This window comes from Phoxinus phoxinus (assembly GCF_949152265.1).
Source record: "Phoxinus phoxinus genome assembly, chromosome: 11".
Lineage (NCBI taxonomy): Eukaryota > Metazoa > Chordata > Actinopteri > Cypriniformes > Leuciscidae > Phoxinus > Phoxinus phoxinus.
The window spans coordinates 26466901-26487973 of record NC_136886.1 but is presented as its reverse complement, the minus strand read 5'-3'; the positions used below and the strand labels follow the sequence as shown (position 1 = coordinate 26487973).

The window sequence follows — 21073 nt, the reverse complement described above, 5'->3', positions numbered from 1 at the left end:
TAGCCGTGTCGAGCACTTGGATGGATGCGCTTTGATGGACTTCCAAAAAAATATACCCATTGACTCCCATTATAAAGCTTGGAAGAGCCAGGACATTTTTTGTGTCAAACTCCGATTGTATTCGTCTGAAAGAAGAATGTCATATGCAGCTCATAATTTTAATTTTTGCGACTAGCCTAGGGGGGCAAAAAAAGAGATTTATTTATTTATTTTAACGTTTTTGGACACTTGTTTGAAATTATTCCATTTAGGCCAATAATCAGTTATAACACCATTAATCTAAATCTAAAATAATTCCCTACATATAGTGCCACTCCCACCCCGCCCCGCCCCGCCCCCAACAGTCGGATTTACCTCATATTGTGACATTGAATATAATACTGGGGGTCCCCTGGGTTGGTTTTTATTATGAGTCTGTGTCTGATCTCACTTGTTTTTTAGTACACATGACAAACAATTAAGTTGACAATGTATGTGAATATTGTAGGCTATATTGCCTTTCGCTTTTGAATCACGAACGGTGCTCGCCCTGGGCAGTCCAGCCCTGGCAGCGGTGACGTCATCGAGCGCTGGTTGAGCTGCAGCCAGCAGAGAGAGAGAGAGAGAGAGAGAGAGAGAGAGAGAGAGAGAAAGCGCGAGAACGCTGCGGTGGAGTTCCTAAAGGGCCTGCGAACGAAGGACTAGGAGGACAACGACAAGCACTCTGAACGGGATTTCCATCGCCCTCTTCTGCATGCACCCACACCGAACGTCCGATTCCACCCGCATCCCCTCGTTTCCCCCCGATCTGTCCAGAGGCAACCTGTAAAGGTAAAGAACGACGAGCGCATAAAGTTGGTGCGTGAGCGTGTGTTTGGCAGCTTCACGGGAGGTGTATTGGGTGTTTCGTGGTTCACTGCAATAGAGGTTTCGAGAGGAAAAAGTCTTGCTGAAAAGCGAAAGCGTTCTTTAATTCGCTTATAACCCAACATAAGACTCTTTAAGTCATCACACACAGTGATTTTGTTTTCTGAATTTGCCGCTGGTTAATTACTGAATGAAGCTTTTGTGTGCTCACGTCAGTACAATAGCAGCGAGGTCAGTAAGAATCGAGTCTTCGAATCTTTCCTTGCGAATCAGAGCGCATATTAGCTGCTGCTATGGTGGTACCGCGACCAGTTGACTTTTTTGCGATATTGTTTGTTTTTCTGTGACACTGTGCAACGTCTCAACGCAGAGCGCATGTTTTACTGGTCAGTGTAGACTTTCTTTTTGTCATCGTAATATATGAGATAGGGTAATCTTGCAAAGAAATACTGCAGTCGTAGAATGGTGCAGCTGGTATGTTTTTGGATCACTACTTGGAGGCAATAGGCTACCTGTGGGTCCTAATTGTTAAAAAGTGTATATTTCTTAGTAAGTGTTTTTTGTTTGTTTGTTATCTTTTTAATGTTTTTTTTTTTTAAATAGATAGAGAAAACTTAACTTGAACAAATACTGATAGCAATTATTATTAAGTGGCCAATATTATGCAGAACTAATTGATTCAGTTTCTTGATGGAATATTTATTGTCAATATTTCATAATATTTTGGGTTAACCTGTTTGGGTGTCAAGATGTTGCATACATTCCTGAAACTGTTATTTACATGTTCTGCTCAGTGCAAACGATGTGATTATTCGTAACAAACCAGTTTTTATTAAATGGTAGGCGTCTCAAGCTCATCTAAAAATAGGCTACTTATTGCTTAAAAAATAATTCATGCTTAAAATGATGCATGTAAAAACAAAACCTACATAAAAACATGTATGTATTTTTATTTAGTTTGCGATGACATTTTGATGACTAAAACATTTTGAGGAACATTGGCACCCATACAACTTTGGACCCCATTGACTTTGATTTAATGGATAAAAAAATGTCTTCTGTTGTGTTCAACAAATGTAAGAAAGCAATACAGGTCTTGACAAAATGGTGAGCTTTAATTAATTATCCATTGAATGGCAGTTATCCTAAAGTCAAATAATTTAAACAACACAAATTATTAAATAACTTACGATTTTGAACCAAAATCCAAAATAGTTGACCTAGCTTCCTGTTGAACATACACTTGTGTAAATGTTATTGCTTGGTGGTGTTGTTGTTCAGGGACCCACCAGATGGAATTGATTGGTAGACCTGACAGTTGAAGTAGAAAAGTTTGAATATCGAATTACAATATCGGTCAATATCCTATGTCTGTCTGTCTCTTTAGCTTCTGTTACTCCGCCTCTGCCCTCCTGTGATATTTCTGTGGAAGGGAGCATCCTTGGCTCTCTCTGCTGTAGACTGTGCATGCCGGAGATAAAGGAATTGGACTGTTTCTCTAAACCCTGTAGTTCTCTCATTTGCTACGAACAGGGCAAGAATAATGAGCTGGCACCATTTCCCTTGGTATTTTCATTCGTGGGCTGATAGTGGAAATCCGGTTGGTCATACATGCATTACACCAATATCAGAGGATGACTGTGCTAAATTGGTCAACTACAGCTTATTAGGGGATGTGCGATTTGTACCGTCTCTCACTCTGCATCAGGGTCGGATGCCGTTCAGTCAGCCCATTCAAAGACTTCCCCTTCCCAGATTAGATTGAAGCTCAATTTTAAAATGGTTTGTAAATGTAAAAATGTCCCATAAGTTTAATGTGCTTGTCATGTATTGGGAGTAATATAATCCATCTCTTGTCAGTTTTGGATTTTAATAAAACGCATTATCTCTCCAAGCAGGTTTTAATTTAAATCTGAATTAGCTGTGGCTCTTATCAGAATCTTTTACAATGGCACGTTAACCCTGTAAAGCATGACATGAAATAAGTCAGAAGAAGAGTCCGAGTTAATGAGAGTTATCATGAGCGTTGTAATGTTTGAAGCGGATGTCATAAGCGGTTCATTCATAAATCCGTAAGATCTTCAATCCAGAAGACAAATACATCGAGAGCAGTGCTGAAAATGGGCGGGGCTACATAAGGTCTATAGCAGACTGCATACACAAATGCATATTAGTTGTTGTCACTGTATATCTCTCAGATAGGCATATGTCTTATAAGATGATATTTAACCTTCTATTGGTCCTCATATAGGCTACAGTAAACGCTTATGGTCTTTGGGGTCATTTTGACCCCAAACTTTGTCAGAGCGATTGTATAAAGAAAAAAATATTTTTAATAAAACAAATGTTATATTTTTTATTAATTACTTCTCAACTATATGTTTATGCTGTGTTTCGGGGATGTATGCTACTTTTTTTTAAAACCTATTTACCGCAAAAATACACACCTTGATCTAGGTGTTAGGGCCAGAATTCTGCCATCTGCTGGATAGGGAAAAACATGTAGGAATTGCAGTTGTAGAAAAAATGTGTAATGATTATATATGTCCAGAGAAGCCCATAGAGATCCATTCATTTTTCTGGATGTGGCCATTCTGGCCAACTGCTCCTCTCACAAATTTTGTGATATATTTTGTGAGTGTACTATATTGAAACATTATAAAATAATTTTCAAAGGTTAGAATTATTTGTAGTTGTTTGAGGTCTTTTGAATGATCTGTTTTTGCAATAATGCCACCAAAATTTTTGCAGAGATGCCATATAAGTTGCCACTGAAATGCAAGAATTGATTGTAATCTCATATAATTAATTTCAATATAAATAAAAAAGTGTGTGGTTAAAAACTAGCCTGCATTGCCATCTGCTGTTAAAACCTAAACTCAGGATCGATTGGAGAGAATCGCGATGCTTACCGAAAATTTCAGAATCGATCCACGAATCGTGATGCATCAATTTATTGTCCCAGCCCTAGTTTTTATTCTTGGGTGAAAAACATATAATGTAGTTAATGCAATGCAACGACGATTGAAGTGTACAAATAAACATGCCTGATGTATCATTATTGATTTGTGCATTTTAACAAAATATATTGAACAAATATGATATACATTAGGCTTTAAACTGAACTGGGTCATGTAAATAGAATTTGGTCGAGGGAGTGTGTGAAAATAATTATGCTTTCACTCTCTCCTGATGCGCTTGTTGCTGTTTCTTGTCTCTGTTTGTCTCTGCCAAAAATAACATCCTCTCTCCAGGTTTGAACTCTGGAATCCTGCCCCATTGGGAGTTTAATTGCTGATCATGAAACAGCATTTCAAACTAAAGCCTTTCCTATTGATCTCAATGTAATGATGAAGCAGTCCACACGACTCAGCGGTTATAATGGCCCAACGCTGAACCCTAAGAATATTTGAATTCAATTTGCCTTGGATTGTTTTTTCTTACTTTTATTTATTTACCGTAGTATTAGACCATGCAGGAGACACACACACACACACACACACACACACACACACACACACACACACACACACACACACACACACACACACACACACACACACACACACACACACACAATCCATAGACTGTCCTGGGCCAACAAGTACAAACTCAATAGCTTATCATAAGAAGAATTCCTCATAAAAAAAAGTTAGCTGACATAAATCAGTGCATGACAAGTTATTGTTTGTTACCATCGTTTGCTCGTGCGCGTCTGGGTTTAAACACGTTTCTTATGAAAATTAACTGTACACATGACAGGCAACATCACAAGAAATACTTTATATGTGTTGGCAAGTGGCGACTGATTTAAGGGTATTCTATTCATTAGAATATTGATAGATCTGTTGTTTTAAAGTAAAAAAAAATTTTTATGGTTCCCCTTTAAACTGTATAAAGGCTATTTTCGCTAATAACATAACAAGCCTAAATGTGCAAAAAAGATTTAAAGTAGTATTTCCTTTGTTGACTAGCAGCAGCAGTATTTAGATGACTAGTCTCACACATGCCTTGTTTTAAGCTTCTTTTTAAAAAGATAAAACATTTTCTTTAACATGGACACTCTTGTGTTTAACTCACAGTGTTTAACTTTCTTCTTCCACAATCCAGAATGGCAGGACAGCTGGATGAAGGTAAAAGAGTAGCAAAACTCGAGAGCACGTATGTGAATTTGAGAACTTGTACAATAAATATTGTACTTGTATGTGAACATTTACACTCACAGCTCCAATGTGAAAAATCTGAAGTTGAATGTTGGAAATTGCACACACAGACAATGGTCATTAAGCCATGTTAGCATTTCAGAACATCCACGTGGAGGTGGCTTTCGTGACATCATCACGTACAAAGAAGTCCAATTTCAGTGGCTTGGCGCCAACCAATAAAACGGCTCCTTTGAACACCCTGCTCCCGCCCCCCTTTCTCTCTCGCCGCCACTGAGTTGCAAGTGCACAAGTTAGTTTTGCACCTAATATATCGCGAAAAGAGTAGCAAAAGTCAAGGCGCAAAATTTGAATTTGCAGTGACCGATTTGAGAAGTTGCAAGTCCCTAATTGAGGTTGTACTGCGAATGTGAATGTAAGCATAAATGCAAATATATATTATATGTTTGTGACTGTCTTTGTATTTCTGTGAATGGCATTTTACACATTTGTGACTACTTGTCTGCAGCTTCAAATTCATAATACAGGTTTGACTATGGTCTGCGAGTGCAAATTTCAACATTCAACTTCAGATTTTTATTTTACAGGTTTTCACATTGGAGCTGTGAGTGTAAATGTTCACGTACAAGTACGAATATTTATTGTACAGGTTCTCAAATTCACATATACGTGCTCTCGAGTTTTGCTACTCTTTTACCTTCATACAGCTGAAAGGTTTGTTTGAACTGCGTTCTACTGTACAGACGTGAATTTGCATTTCCTTCTGCCTGAGGCTTATTCATTTGATTTTTGGTGTGAAAGGGCCTTTACATTTGCCTTTTTTTTTTTTTTTGCAAAAGTAACTCAACGCATTACTTACTTTCCATAAAAAGCAATTAAGTAACACAAATAGTTTTAGGGAGTAATGCAATATTGTAGTGCATTACATTTTAAATGTAACTTTAACCAACACTGCTTGCTAAAACATTAGATTTTCAGTTGCAGTTTGTACAGAATTGGTGTAACTGTAAATAATAGCGTCATTAAGAATCTGTCTTTACAGTCTTATGCTCTCTCTCTCATGCAGCGCAGGAACAGAGCAATTTGCAGCTCAGCGTGGATGATGCATATTTTATTAACAGTCTGGGAAAATGTAGCATCTCAATATTTCATCAGTGCACAGCTTGTCATTGGTGCCAGGAAAAAGTATGAAGCCCTCCAAAAATAGGCTCTGTTAAAAGTTACCATGAAGAGGACAAAGTACTTGAGTTGCGACTCCTTGTTTCTGACAGGGCATTGTTAAACATCTGGATCTCCAGAATGAACCCCTGCTGAGCAGTGATCTCAGAAAAGACCTTGAGAAAGGTACCTAACTTTGGGTACTGTTTGTGCTGCTAAAAATATTTGGAACAGAAAGATAGCATCAAGGAAAGAGGAAAAGATCGTTGTTGATTAACTTTGATCGGATTTTGAATGTCAGATTCAAAATCTCAGGTCATGGTAATGTAAAATTGACAGTGGCAGATTACACAATGTCAGTGTGTTTTGACTTTACTTGATGTGCATAAGAAGTTGACAGTTTTCTCAATGTATACTTCTTTGTTCCAACATGACTAACAGTGCAAAGAATGTTATGAAACGGATAGTTCTGATCTTTGGCCATTGCGCCACATCTTCCACTATTTGAAAATACACTGAACTAAATTATAAACACTTGTTTTTGCCCCCATTTTTCATGAGCTGAACTCAAAGATCTAAGACTTTTTATACACAAAAGGCCTATTTCTCTCAAATATTGTTCACAAATCTGTCTAAATCTGTGTTAGTGAGCACTTCTCCTTTGCCGAGATAATCCATCCGCCTCACAGGTGTGGCATATCAAGATGCTGATTAGACAGCATGATTATTGCACAGGTGTGCCTTAGGCTGGCCACAATAAAAGGCCACTCTAAAATGTGCAGTTTTATCACACAGCACAATGCCACAGATGTCGCAAGTTTTAAGGGAGCGTGCAATTGGCATGCTGACTGCAGCAATGTCCACCAGAGCTGTTGCTCGTGAATTGAATGTTCATTTCTCTACCATAAGCCGTCTCCAAAGGCGTTTCAGAGAATTTGGCAGTACATACAACCGGCCTCATAACCGCAGACCACGTGTAACCACACCAGCCCAGGACCTCCCCATCCAGCATCTTCACCTAAGATCGTCTGAGACCAGCCACATGGACAGCTGCAGCAACAATCGGTTTGCATAACCAAAGAATTTATGCACAGACTGTCAGAAACCGTCTCAGGGAAGCTCATCTGCATGCTCGTCCTCATCGGGGTCTCGACCTGACTGCAGTTCGTCGTCGTAACCGACTTGAGTGGGCAAATGCTCACATTCGATTCGTTTAGGGGATGAACGAAGTTCATCTAAGAGCGATGCTTATATGTGTGTGATGTGTGCTTTTCTCTCAATAATAAAATAAGCCCACAACAAAAATTGAGAAAACAACAAGCATTTTTTTTATAAAGCACAAGAAAAGCATCTGATCATAGGAAAGTGGATATGTTTTGCACAAGCTCTGCAATTCGGCACTCTAGTAAAGTCACGTTTATTTATTTAGACCTTTATACAATATATTGCTTAATCAAGCAGCTTTATATTAAACATGAGAAACCATGTTGGTGTCTCATTTCATCAGAATAACTTCATTTTCTACTAAAGCAGCTCTTGTGTGTTCATGTTTTCACTCACGGACGAATGAGCAATTGGATATAGTTGGATATATATATTCAACCTAATAATAGCGAACATTTATCTAGGTTAACATTAGAGTGAGGGGCAATGTAAAAATAGCTAACGTGTTTCAAATGATAATCAATGATTGAGGTCGAAGGATATGCGAACATTTGGATTGCCTGCCTGACTATAATTACCCCATAGACCAGCTGTGTTAATGATTTGTTCTTTACGAACTGCGGGACTTCTGCAATTCCTGTGGAGTTTTTTTTTCTCCGACCTGAAAGATTGGTTGACTAAGGGGCCATTTACACGACACCGGTTTCGACCAAAAACTGAAAACTTGTTATGCTTTTTGGCCGTTCTTTTACATGACAACGCTGTTTTGGGGGCCTGAAAACACAAACTATTAAAAATGGGTTTCAAAGATTAAAGGAATAGTTCACTCAAAAATGAAAATTATCCCATATTTTACTTTGACCCTTTACTTTTACTTTCATTTAATTCACCCTCAAGCCATCCTATACGTGCATATGGCTATCTTCTTTCAGCCAAACACAATTGGAGTTATATTAAAACATATCCTATTTCTTCCCAGATTTGTAACAATAGTGCTGAGACTTTGAAGCTCTAAAAAGCGCATCCATCCATTATAAAAGTAATCCATACGACACCACTGGGTTAATAAATGCCTTCTAAAGCGAAACATTGGGTTTTTGATAGAAACATATCCATATTTGAAATTTTTAAAAACTATAATCACTGGTGTGGTGTCCTGTTATTCAGTGCAATACTGTGGCCTGACTTCTATTGATATCGAAACATAACAACTGGCTTCCAGCAAACGGCCGTACATGCGTTCATGAGAGAATCGATTTCCGGCAGAAGAGTAACCTCTGACCCGACTTATGACGACTTTTGCATGTCAATGACATTTGTGCAAATTCAGAGGTATAGGCCTAGTGGTTTGTTTCCATCATGAATGACCTTGACTTGCAATCACTTCTTTTGTGATCTAAGAACAAAAAAACATCACCCTTCTAAGGCTTCAATGGCGTGTTGGAGACATCATCAGCTTGGTCAATCTGTTACTTCTGATTGCACCTAGCTCAATGTTGCCAATTTAGAAATGTACGTTTGTGTGACCCCTCAGGCAGAGATGCTCCAGAATATGACCTTTGTTTGTAGAGGGCAAGAGTTTCTTTCAGAAATGAGGAGAGATTGAAAAAAGAAGTCGTGTCTGACCATAAAACAGCTTGTCAAAACAAAATTACAGTCTCTCTCTCTCTCTCTCTCTCCACCCCCCCACTCCGTCTTGGGTGTTGGCAGGCAACTGACTCTTTAAATGACACTATTAAGTAAAATCACCTTAGTTGCTTTCAGTGAGATGAGCGCAAACCTACTTTCAGCTGCAAAAGCATCTCATCCTCTTTTGAGGAAGCTTGATAATGTAGAAGCCAATTATGTTGACTGGTTTTTGATTTCTGACTTTCCTGGAACATTGAGAAAACAGACTTCAAGTGATTCCAACTGAACACAAGTTTTTGAAAATATTCCTCATGTTTTTTATTTTTATTCTCACCTGGTACATAGGTGAACGTTTTTTTTTTTTTTTTTTTTTTTAAATCAGTGGTGTGAGTGTTGATGCATAGTAGTAGGGATGCACCGGAATGAAAATTCTATAGAAAGTAACTGAAATATAGAAAATATATTGGTAACACTTTATTTGGATGGTCCCTTTCGATCTCTGTTCACTGTACAGTAAGTAACTTTGTAACTGTACATGTCAACTAACTCTCATTTGAGTAGACCGTGCTTAATTATTCCTTTATTCAGTTCTATGCAACAGAATCACATTTAACATATTTTTATTTTTTACTTATTGGATCAGTGAACGAGCGGGTAGCGTTTACCCGCGTTGCCCAGCACGGCACACCATGTTACAGCAAAGGCTATTGCAAAAGAAACGGGTATGCTCGATCTAGCATAGATCATAAACCTTCTCCATATAATCGAATGGGACGTGAGACAAACTAAACAATCAAATTACACTTGAAAAATTACACACGTTTTTACACCTAGTTTTTTATCCCGCTGATGTATTTTAATTAGGCTAGGTATTTGATGCTATAAAAACAGGAGTGTGGACTTTTTTCAGGAGGACATTTTCCATAACTGTTTTCAGATCATTTCGTTTTTTTCTTAGAATTCTTTACTTTTTTTAAATTTTTTTTTTCAAAATTAGTCAAATGCTTCCAGAACCAAGACTGCAGAACAAGTTTGCAGTCACTGTTATGTTCTATGGTAATATAATCTATATGGTTTCTGTCTCAAATGCCTGAACACTTGCTGGAATGTTAATTCCTCAAAGTTGAGAGAAAGATGATGTGGTAATGAAGCAAGCAGGAACCTTGATGGATGAGTAATGTTCTGATCACTGCCTCTGCAAGAGTTCCAGTAGTTCAGTTGTAGCGTTTAGCTGGCCCTGCTGCTGAATGTTTAGTTTCCCCCCTCATGCACTCTATTTTTACCTACTTGTAAAAGTCTTAGACTAGACTAGAGCCAGAAGAGTCCTTACCCACTCTTGAATCATTATGCTGTTCCTCTTTCCAGCTTATTTTAGCCAGCTGATGTCTTCATTAGTTCACATTAAGAATTCACTAGATGTTAATTGGCAATCTTGTTGCGCATATTACATCTTTTCATCCATTTGTGCCATTTTCTTCAAGGGTCAAACTAGGGGTGTGCGATATTACGATTTTTGATCGTGGACGATTAAAATGTCTCCACGATCTGCTTTTGAAGAAATATCGTAGGATCGTCCATTTTATCAGTTTGCATTTCTGGAGCCTCCGTCTCAACATACTGTACAGCACGACGTATATCCACATGAAATGCAGAGGAACGGGACACTGTAGTTCATAAAAAATTATTATTTGCATGTACTTTAAAGCCTTGCCGGTTAAACATGTCATTCGCTGCTGATGCGCTGTTCTAACGGGCGCTTTTATGAGCGCAAACAGCCGACGCGCGCATGCACTAAAAGCCTGTCTAACAGCGCCCGTTACTGAACTAAGTTATCTTTCGAGTCTTATTGCGCTAATACTGTCAAATACACACAAGGTTTACATAAACAAAGTTGGTTATGTCTAAAGTGAAAGAACAATAGAAAAATGAAAATCTGCTTGTCAAATGCGCGTGACTCGTTGCGCGCAGATCTTAAAGTGACAGTAGCCCTAATAGTAAACATGCTGCCGCTTGTCCTTAAAGGGACAGTTACACAAAAATAAACATTATGTCATTATTTACTCTCTCTAATGTTGTTCCAAACCTGTATTAATTTATTTCTTGTGCTGAACACAAAAGAAGATATTTTGAGGAGTGTGGCTAACCGGGCGGTTGCTGGTCCCCATTGATTAGTAGGAAAAAACTATTATGGAAGACACTGGGGTACATCAACTGTTTGTTTACCCACATTCTTCCAAATAACTTTTATTTTCAACAGAAGAGGGAGACTTATTCGGGTTTAAAGCGGCTTGAGAGAATAACATTTTTTGGGAGAACTATCCCTGTTAATAAAACAACAAAATACAAAGAGCATCTCACTCACTCTTGACTGAGAATTTTAATAGTAGCTTTAATAAGAATCAATGTAAAATTTATACAGTGAAGTATATGTTGTGTTTTATTTTCATATTTGTTCATTTAATTACTTTCTTCAATGCTGTTAAATACACCTGTAGCTGAAAAAATAAAGCACTGTTTATTTAATTTGTATATTAAGTTGTGTATGTGTATCTTTGTTCTTAATTTTTAATAACAAAGACAATGACAAATATTTTTTATCTTCGCCACTTTGGCCTAAATGTCTGCCATTCTTTTTTATTTTATATTTTGTTACCCAAGGCTTTGTTTTTAAAATAGGGACATTAGTTTGGCTGTGATGCTCAGTCACTTGCAAAATAGTAAAACCAACATGAAAAGGAATCGTGATAAAATCGTGAATCGTGATTTTCCTGAAAAAAATCGTGATATGATATTTTTGCCATATCGCCCACCCCTAGGTCAAACTCATACTTGCGTGACTCATGCTGTACGGTTTCCTAAATGTTTACACGTCTCCATTTTAAGTCTTTGCTGTGTGATCTCAGGCCATTTGTTTATTTTTTTACGTCTTCTAAATTGGTTTATTTTCCAATGGCTTTCTTGGCCAGTATCTCATCACCGTTTGAAACATGATGCAATAACTTGTTGTTGCGTGCGCAAACGTCAGTAAAAAGATCCATTTCAGCTACTGAACGAACATGCTTAAACCTGTGCTCCACTGCTTCTCCATTGCTTTTATGGCATGACTTTGTCTTCTCAATTGTTCTTTTATTAGCTTTCTGAATAATGAAACCGCATGTAATTTCTGATCACACAGGAAACAGAGGAGTGGGAGGAAGCCTGCAAACCATGTTTTGTCATCAGAATGTGTGTTAAGCACTAAAGCTAAAATTAAGCGTGTGTGGAATCCTTAAAGACATCTGAGCAGGCAATTAATGTGGAGTCTAATGCTTTTTTAATGTTTTTTGGTGGCACTTTTTATGAATAGGATAGACGTTTTATAGGATTTTAAAATTAAATATTTATTGTTAAACTTAATATTATGAGCTGTTTTATTTTCAGTTCACTGGACACCAAAATATGCCATTTAATGTGCCTTTGTCTTTTTATTAATTTTAGCTTGTTATAGGGTCTTATTGAGAAAAATGTGTTAAACATAAAAAAGGATTTGATTTTTGTTTGCTTGTTGCCCACCCAAGCCTTTTCAGTATCGGTTTGGATCATTTAAAAGCTCCAGAGCTTGACCTTGTTTTTTGGATGCAAATGACCATTGGCACAACCACTAGTTTCAGCTCTCATAATGTAGCAGTTCTAAAAAAGTGCAAAACGATTATTGAACGTATCAATTTAGATAGGACCGCAATTGTGTTCCTGTCTGATTACATTTTAGTCATTTACTAATCCAAATGTCATTTACTGTTGCAAACATCATCTCCTTGTTGGCCTGGCTGGTTGGGTGGTGTCTGGTGAATTAAGAATTACTGCTCTAAATGTCAGCAGCTCACAATATATGAATATCTGGCTATCTGCCTGCGTATATGGGAAAAACGTGTTGACGAAAGGTGGCATCACCTAAAATGCGCAACCATGTGGTGCAGTGGCCCTCTGACATACCTACAATTGATTGTTCTTATTAGTCATCTCTCTGAGAAGAGCGGTGACGACAGTCACAACATCTCTGACTCACACACTTTGTGTATTTACTCATACATGCAAATACACATTCAAATTTATGCTGTGTTCAGAAAGCTATTGCTTTCTACAATGTTTGAAGGCTGTGGTGACCAGCAGTTAGAAGGCAACATGTCCTGCCTCAGGGTTATTGATCTGCTTTCGTCCCAGTCCGGGAGCTAAGAGGCATGCGGATTGGACTGCATTCATATGTCATATATGATCTTGAGTCATTTAACCATTTGATGCTTTTTGAGAGGAGACCGAAGAGAGGGCATTGTCTATCTATTTTGCTTGAAATGTCCATCCATGTCAGTTATATCATTATGATACCTTTAATCCCCAAATGCTTTTCAATTTGATGTGGGAATGGACGTTCTTCAAATGGCATTTCTTCAAAGCAAATGGTATCAGAAAATGTTGAGCCAAAATGTCAAACATGAAAAAAAAAAACATTTGAACAAAGACATAATTGCTCTTTCACACTGTTGCTGTTGTGTTTGCTTTAGCAAATTGCAAGGAGATTGCACATTAATTCTCCCCTAACAATACATCAGAATGGGATGTGTTTGTTAGTCTACAAGCTTTTGTCTAGGAAGCCACATTTGCCATAGACACAAGACAGTCAGTTCCAATGCATTCTGAACACATTCCGTGGACAAAGCAGACATAAAAAAACAAAGAACAAGTATCTAAAACCATTCAAAATTTTCATTCTTAATCGCACTGCTAAATGGTATAAAAAAACCTTTTAAAAATACCATTTTGTATTTTGTAGCAAGTCAGTGTTTTGACTGACTTTAGCTGGTCAGTGTTCATCCCAGTGATCTGAATCGGTTCAACAAAAAGATTCATTCACTGATTCTGTTCATTTCTGCAGATTGCAGTATGTCAGCAGGTGTGACTGACTGAAGGATTCAATGAACTCGCTCAAAACACAAACAACAGTCAAACAGATGACCGAAACAAGTCACATTATTGTTTATTAAAATGTGCATGTCGACAAATCTGCTAAGAAACTCAAAATAGACTGTTTACGCAAATTAAAGCTGAATTATAAAGCTATTTTTCTTTAATCCAGCTATAGAAAAAAATTGTAATTACATTTTTCTCATTTTGATTACCTAGTTATTATCATTCGTCATTCTTCCACACCCTTATTTGCTTGCCGAATTGAACAAACATTCAGTCGGTCGGCAGATCCTCCTTTGCAACTGAGATGTCACAATTTATTCAATTAGTTCAAGAACAACTATATATTGTGCTATTGCCATTCTTTAAAGGCAGAAAAGCAGTCGTGTTTCAAAAGAGGGATACTTTTTGGAGAAATAAATTGACCCTGTGCAAAGATGACAATGATTAGTTTACTTAAGATTCATTCACAAATTTTCACTGGAAATATAGATTTACTAAGACCTTCTTTTTCTATTTTGCTCTCTAGAGAGGCGTTTCACTCGACGCTACATAAAGTTGGCATGAAGCGGAAGTTGCGATGATCTTTCCTTCCCTATTGTGATGTATATCAGAGTGAAACTGCTCCTCGAACAAGAATAGTTGTAGGGCGGTATATGGGAGGAAGTTATTTTGATTATGAGGGCACATGAAAATATTTTATAATAAATACTATATTATTGATATGCATTTGTCCCACTATATTCCATAAACAAATTTGATGGTAACTAATGTGAATTTCCTTGCATTTAGTAGTTTTAATTTAAAAGCATTCAGTGGCAAATAATTTGGTGGAACTTTTCCACTGTAATGATCAGCAAGTGAGTCAGAGAGAGAGAGAAGGGAAGGTTCTTGGCAGTGTCTAATTTAACAAGACACTCTTGAGTAACTTCAAGCTGTGGAAATGAGTGACTTGAATAGAGAGGTAAACACTAATGCCAAGAAAGAGCAGTCAATTTCTCCGCCGTCCTTTTCCTTTTATGCCGTTATTTTTTTCTTTCACTTTCTTGAAGGTAAAGGTTTCTCTCACACTCTCCTTCGCCCTCACATGAAATTCCCAATCGTGCGGATTCCTATTGAAATGACTGGATCTTTCCCGTTAAAATTTGGCGAACAACAGTAAATGTGTCGGCACATTTAACAGAATGTTCGCTTCTCACCAAAGCAAGTAAAGGATGTTGTAGCTAGTTAGTACCTCATGGAGTATGGGAGAGAGTGTTTCATATTTCCATTCTTTCACTAATAAGATGCCAGTGCTCTCTTTTGTAATTAACAAAAAATAACATCACAATTACTCTTTTTCTGGAAGCAAATAATGCAGATCAACTACAAAGTATATTATAAATGTGCCATCTGTAAAATGAGTGCAGGGCAGGCTTATATTTTTCATAGTGATTGACAAACCTTTTTCAAGTTTGAGATTTTTCAACTCATCATAGATGAGGACAGGATTGTTCGTGGAGTGTGCCAATACATGTTTTTGTCATCTTTTTTTGCGTATTTTATTTTATAGTCCCCAAATAGTTGACTTTTTATGGTCCCTATAATATAAAAGGGAATATCTCTTTCTTAACTAAAATTGCATGTATTATTGTCCATTTTTATAGCACATTTCCATGTCTGGGAGGTTTTTAGTCTCTCGCTATAAATGTGCATTTATCCTTCCACATTCCTGTGTTTTGGTTATAGTTTTCTTAGCATGCACAGTGGAAAGATTTATTTATACATGGCAATAGAAGTGGAGATATGCTGCTTTCTATTCAACATGGAAAATCAGAATTCTCTATTCCTAATTGGAAAAAAGTAGAAACGAACGCAAACAAACTTGAACTCAAAGTAATCCACAACTCTGATTTCACTGAGATAAGCAGGGGCCTTCGTTTATGAAACGAACATGTGATTGGATATGATCCTAAATTTCACAGATTTTATCCTACCGCAAAAGTGAGGAGCAAATCAGGATTTATAAAGGCAATACCTGCGGTGAAATCTAGTGAATAAAATAATCTGACATTGTTTATTAAAATGTAAAGATTAAATAGACAATCAAAAAATGCTTAAATTATTATATGTGAAAATGAGAAACTGTTTAATAATAATTACATAACTGAAAAATGTATTCATATTAATTCACATTTTTCAATTTTGGATAAACTGCAATTTAGAAAGTGGGATGCATTTAGGAAACTTTTCTGTGTATGGCTGTTTTTAAACCATTCATATGAAAATTTGGGAAACTGTCGACTTTCACATTTCGCACATGTCGACTTTCACAATTTTCACAGGACACCTTGTTGACAGGCAAACAACTAAAAGGGAACAGCAGTAGCCATTTAGCTTTTTTATACAAGCAAACCCTTCATATCAATCAATTGTATCCCATATACAACTATAAAGTAATGAAGCATTAGAGGCGGCAGACAAACAGAAAATTGATTCTTGACAGCTGTTTGTAATCTGAATGCCAAGCACGTGTGGTCTGAGTTCCTCATAAATAAGTTTTCCTCTGGTGCAGTTGCTTAGAGATTGTGACAGATTTAAAGTGCTCTCTTTCTCACTCCTCTAAGCATTCTGGATGGTACTGTCGTGTCAGTCATCTTTTTAGTTTCCTGTTAGTGCAACGCTGCAAGGCTGTTGTGTGCACCTGCGTGATACATCAGGATGTGAACGACACTGGCGCCAAGACACTGCAGCTGGACCTTAAGGGATCTGCGGTTAGAACTACCAGATTGGGACGCAGTCAAGTATTAAACTGGGGAAGCAGATTTTACATCCCTCGTGCATTAAAACCGTGGGAATTTGGAAAGGGGACAGTGGTAGAGAGAGACAGAGTGCAAGAAGTAAAAAGAGTGCAGAGTGCAATACAGTGAGAAAGAGATGAGAAGGCTAAGGCAGGGTGAGACTGAGACTGAGATACTGTGAAAGACCAGTGATTTCTCAACTAAAATGTGTCAGGACTTTAAATGTCACAAAGGCTATTTTCACACAGCAGCAGAAGTTTGCAGTGTAGAGTTGTCAAAAAGTACAGACTTTGGTACCGAGTCAGTACTGAAATTTTTTAATTCTGGCCCTGTCAGTGTCAACTATAGTGTGAGGAAAAGAGGGATTGTGTACACTGTACAGGGGGACATGAATGCAATTCCCAGTGCAACAAACTGTACAGGAGACCCAGTAAATCTAGCGATTCCACTGACCTTAGACACAAAAAAAACTTTTATATACATGTTTTTTTTTTTTTACTTCAAATCCAGTGTTTAGTTGCTCTTCTGGAATACTCATTGGCTGCAGTCTTGGATCAAGGTTTCATTGGTGGACCAACAATGATTGCTGGACGCTGCGCACTGAAATCCTGTAGATGCCAGCCAATCAGATTTAGACTTTTTTTTTTCTTCGAAAAAGTATTTCCAGTTTAGTGTGCATTCTGCAATACAGATCATGTGTGTGTGGGCGGTATGCGGGCTTGATGTCTGAGAACCAAACCATGGCAAGAAACACTCACAAATGAAACTTGGTTTGAACAGATCACTCTCTGAAACCTCAGAGGTTGTGAGTGTGTTGTAATATTAGGCTTGAAATGGGAATAGGAAGTTTACAGCTCATTTGTCTCTTTTAACAATATGCTGTTGTGGTCTTGAAAGTCGATAATAAGCCCAATCTGTCTTTCTCCTCAGCTGCAATAATGTGTCAGGGCAAACCAGAGCACTCCAGCTTATGTTTGTCAAAGATATGGATCTAGCCAGCAGTAATTTCTTCTGTCTAGCTGTTGTGTTTGTACTAATAGGCAGCACTTTATAGTTGAAATTATTTTCAGTGAAAATTGTAGAGCAGAGAAAAGCTTCTTGGTATCATCCATTTCCATTCTACATGACTTAGTTGATATTTCCTTTCTGCTAACAAGGAAAACTGCAGTGCTAAACCAAATATACTAGCTGATCTCTTTCCGATAATTCACCCCAAAATAAAAATTGTCATCGTAATTTTCTCAATAAATTTCTTTATTGCGTGGGACAAAAAAAGTATAGAAGAATTTGACGAATGTTCATGTTTTTTTTTATATACAGCACAAGCTACACAGCGACTAGAGGCTATCAAGCTCAAAAAATTACCATACATTACCATATTAAATTTTTGTATGAATGTAATACTATAGTTTTATTTGGAAGCTTTAAATTAATTAGTGACAGTAGACAATTAGACTATTACAAAATATTAATATTTCAGGTAAATTTTTTTTTTAACTGTCTATTTTTCAAAGAATACAGAAAATGTTTTATCAGTTTCCACAAAAAAAAATTAAGCAGAACATCTTGTTAATAAGAAATGTTTGTTTCTGGAGCACCAAATCAACATTAGAATGATTTCTGTCATGTGCAACGTAAGACTGGAGTAATGAATGCTTATAATTCAGCTTTGCCATCACAGGAATAAATTACGTATAGTATATCTTAAAATATAAAACAGTTATTTTAAATGGTTACAATATTTCACAATAGATGTACTGCATCTTTGATCAAGTAAATGCAGCCTTGGTGAGCATAAGAAACTATTTATCTTACTGACCCCAAACTTTTGAACAGTAGTCTAAAATTGGCCCATATGATGTGTGCACTATATTCCAAGCATTTTAAAGCTATACAAAATTAAGTCACTATTTGCTGAAAATTTTAAACAAATTATGTTTTAAGAGGTAGCCCATTTCTTAAACAAAGGTATTGTATGGTTTCAAATGGACTACTTTCTATGTATTTTATCTAGATTTTCTCCATTTCTGGGACCTGGGGCCATTAAGTCCTCATTCCCTGTTCATTAAGAGCAGCTTGAGCATTTTTTAGAACAGCCCCTTTCACATTTCATGGAAAAACAGGAAGTCATACGGATTGGCCGAAATGTACTGATGAGTAAATGATGACAGAATTTTCATTCTTGGCTGAACTATAACTTTAAAGTCACATTTCTGACTTCCTGTGGGTCACAGCTGGCCCATGTGGCCTCACTAGCCCCTTCCTCTCTCTTCATCCCTTCTTCACCTCAGGGTCAAGGCTTTCCCAGCAACTGGGTTACAAGAGTGCACAGTCACATAGTTCAACTTCACCGCCTAAATGCTGAAGAAAATAATCCAGAGACACTAGTTATGGTTATTAACTCACACAAATATACATATAAGAGGTCAACCCCCCCCCCCATTTTGACAAATATTTCTTGGAATAGTTGTTAAAGTATGATAAAGGGATAAAGAGACTGAGAGCATTGAATCGACTTGCGTTTATCATAAACGTGAGCCGATTTAATGCTGTCAATCTCTTTATGGTAATGAAGAATACTGACTGAGCTGGATTAGTGTGTTATTAGTGTGTATGTTTTGTGTTTGTGTGAGAGTATTACAGATGTACTGGTATCTGAGAGCATTGTCATCTGAAAAGCATCTTTCTGTGCCTGTATCTATCCCTCTCTCTCTCTCTCTCTCTCTCTCTCTCTCTCTTCTAAAGCAGAATTTGGCGGCTATTCAATACACGCTATGGTAATTTACTAAGCAAATGGATGAGGACAGTGAAACTCTCCATCTCTTGTTGCTTAATCTTGTATCTTCTGAATCCATCTTTTAATGTGTTTTCACATTATATAATTCACAGTTCAATGCAAAGTGCTTTTTGTGTTCAGCAGTTACTCTATAAAGAGATTTAAAGAGAAGGTATTTAGAGGTGAATGAGATGCACGGTCGTTTGTTGGAGAGCTTCTTTGATTCCTGAAACTGTGAGACTGGCGCACGCTTCTGTTGGCGGAAAGTCAAGTGCTCTTGAGTTGTTCGTCTGATTGCATCTTCCAGCTGTCGCTTTGAGAGACATCTGCTGAAAACTAGCGAAACCAAAGCTTCCATAGCATCTCTGGATCTGCTCCTGGATACATTAGGGAAATACTTACATGATGGTACAGTGAGGCAACCAAAAATATTCAACTGGAATAGCAAATAGTTTTGCAAGGCCAAAATCATTGACCAAAACTGTGGCATTTAATTAGCGCTTTTCCTGTGGTGCTTTTTGACTGTCAGAGTCTATTTTGTGAACACAATGTGGATGAGCTACAACAGGTAAACAGCTGTGTGGATGCCATGGCTGGGTTGTTGACAATATCAATTTCTTCATTTTGATGAACCCATAGCAATTGTCATGCAATATCTGTCTTTTAGTGTTACATTCAAAATATGTCTTGTGCTTTGCTACCTTTGATATGAAACAAATTCTCAGCTGTCAATGTCTCAATTTTTTCACAAATTCAAACCAATGTTGTTGTAGCATTGCTTAATGTTCAACTGTGGAAATATATCAGTAAAACAGCTTGTAAACAATATTACATAATGTCACATTTACCTCAAAAATAACATTGTATCCACAGCTCAACATTAGTTAACTAGAAAAAAAAACTGGAGTGAAGCATTTTGTTAAATGTATGCACTGTAAATGCATATTTATTATATTTTCAATTAACCTGTCAGTTATGTCTTGATTATTCATTATTAATGTCTTGATTTATTTATTATTTCTGCATGTTTGAATAAATCAGTCATGAAAGTACATTTTTATTACAGACATATTTCAACAAAAAAATTGGAGTAGAAAAAGAGTTTATTTTTGGTTTTTGGCTAAATGAAACCTTAAATGTCAGATTCAGTAAAAAAAACATTTTTTTAGAGCATCACTACTTGCACATTGATTTTGGCACACTGTAGCCTAGCGTTCTTATTTTATTTTGCCTTTTTCAACTCTTTTAGGAGTGAAATGAAATAAGGACAGTTCCCTTGAACCATCCTGCATAAATACCAAGGTTTGGGGTTAACACTGGTAGGAATTTCAAAATGAGTCAAACTAGATATTGATGCTCTTGCGGTGCCTCTATGGGAACAAAACTGAATCACTACTGAGCTTTTACTTTGAGAATTTAAAACGTACTGCTGCACAAATAGACATAATAATGGCCACTGTAAGCTGACTTAGAGAGGTGGGGAGCTGTATATCATGTACAATTTTAAATGGCAAAGCATTTCTTATGTTTTTTAATTAATAAAAAGGGTTATGATGTGGGTTGAGTATCCAACAACTACTCAAGTAAAAGTACAAGTACTTATATAGAAATATTTA

At 37.1% G+C, this 21073-nt stretch overlaps 1 protein-coding gene across 1 annotated transcript in view; it reads left to right on the top strand.

Moving 5' to 3' along the window:
• The first annotated feature begins 333 nt into the window (after window positions 1–333).
• Window positions 334–21073, top strand: part of nck2b (NCK adaptor protein 2b) — a 43523-nt gene continuing 22783 nt past the window's right edge. The window contains exon 1 of the mRNA XM_079627601.1: window positions 334–810. The gene's annotated coding sequence lies outside the window, so the exon portion shown is untranslated. The remainder of the gene's footprint in view (window positions 811–21073) is intronic.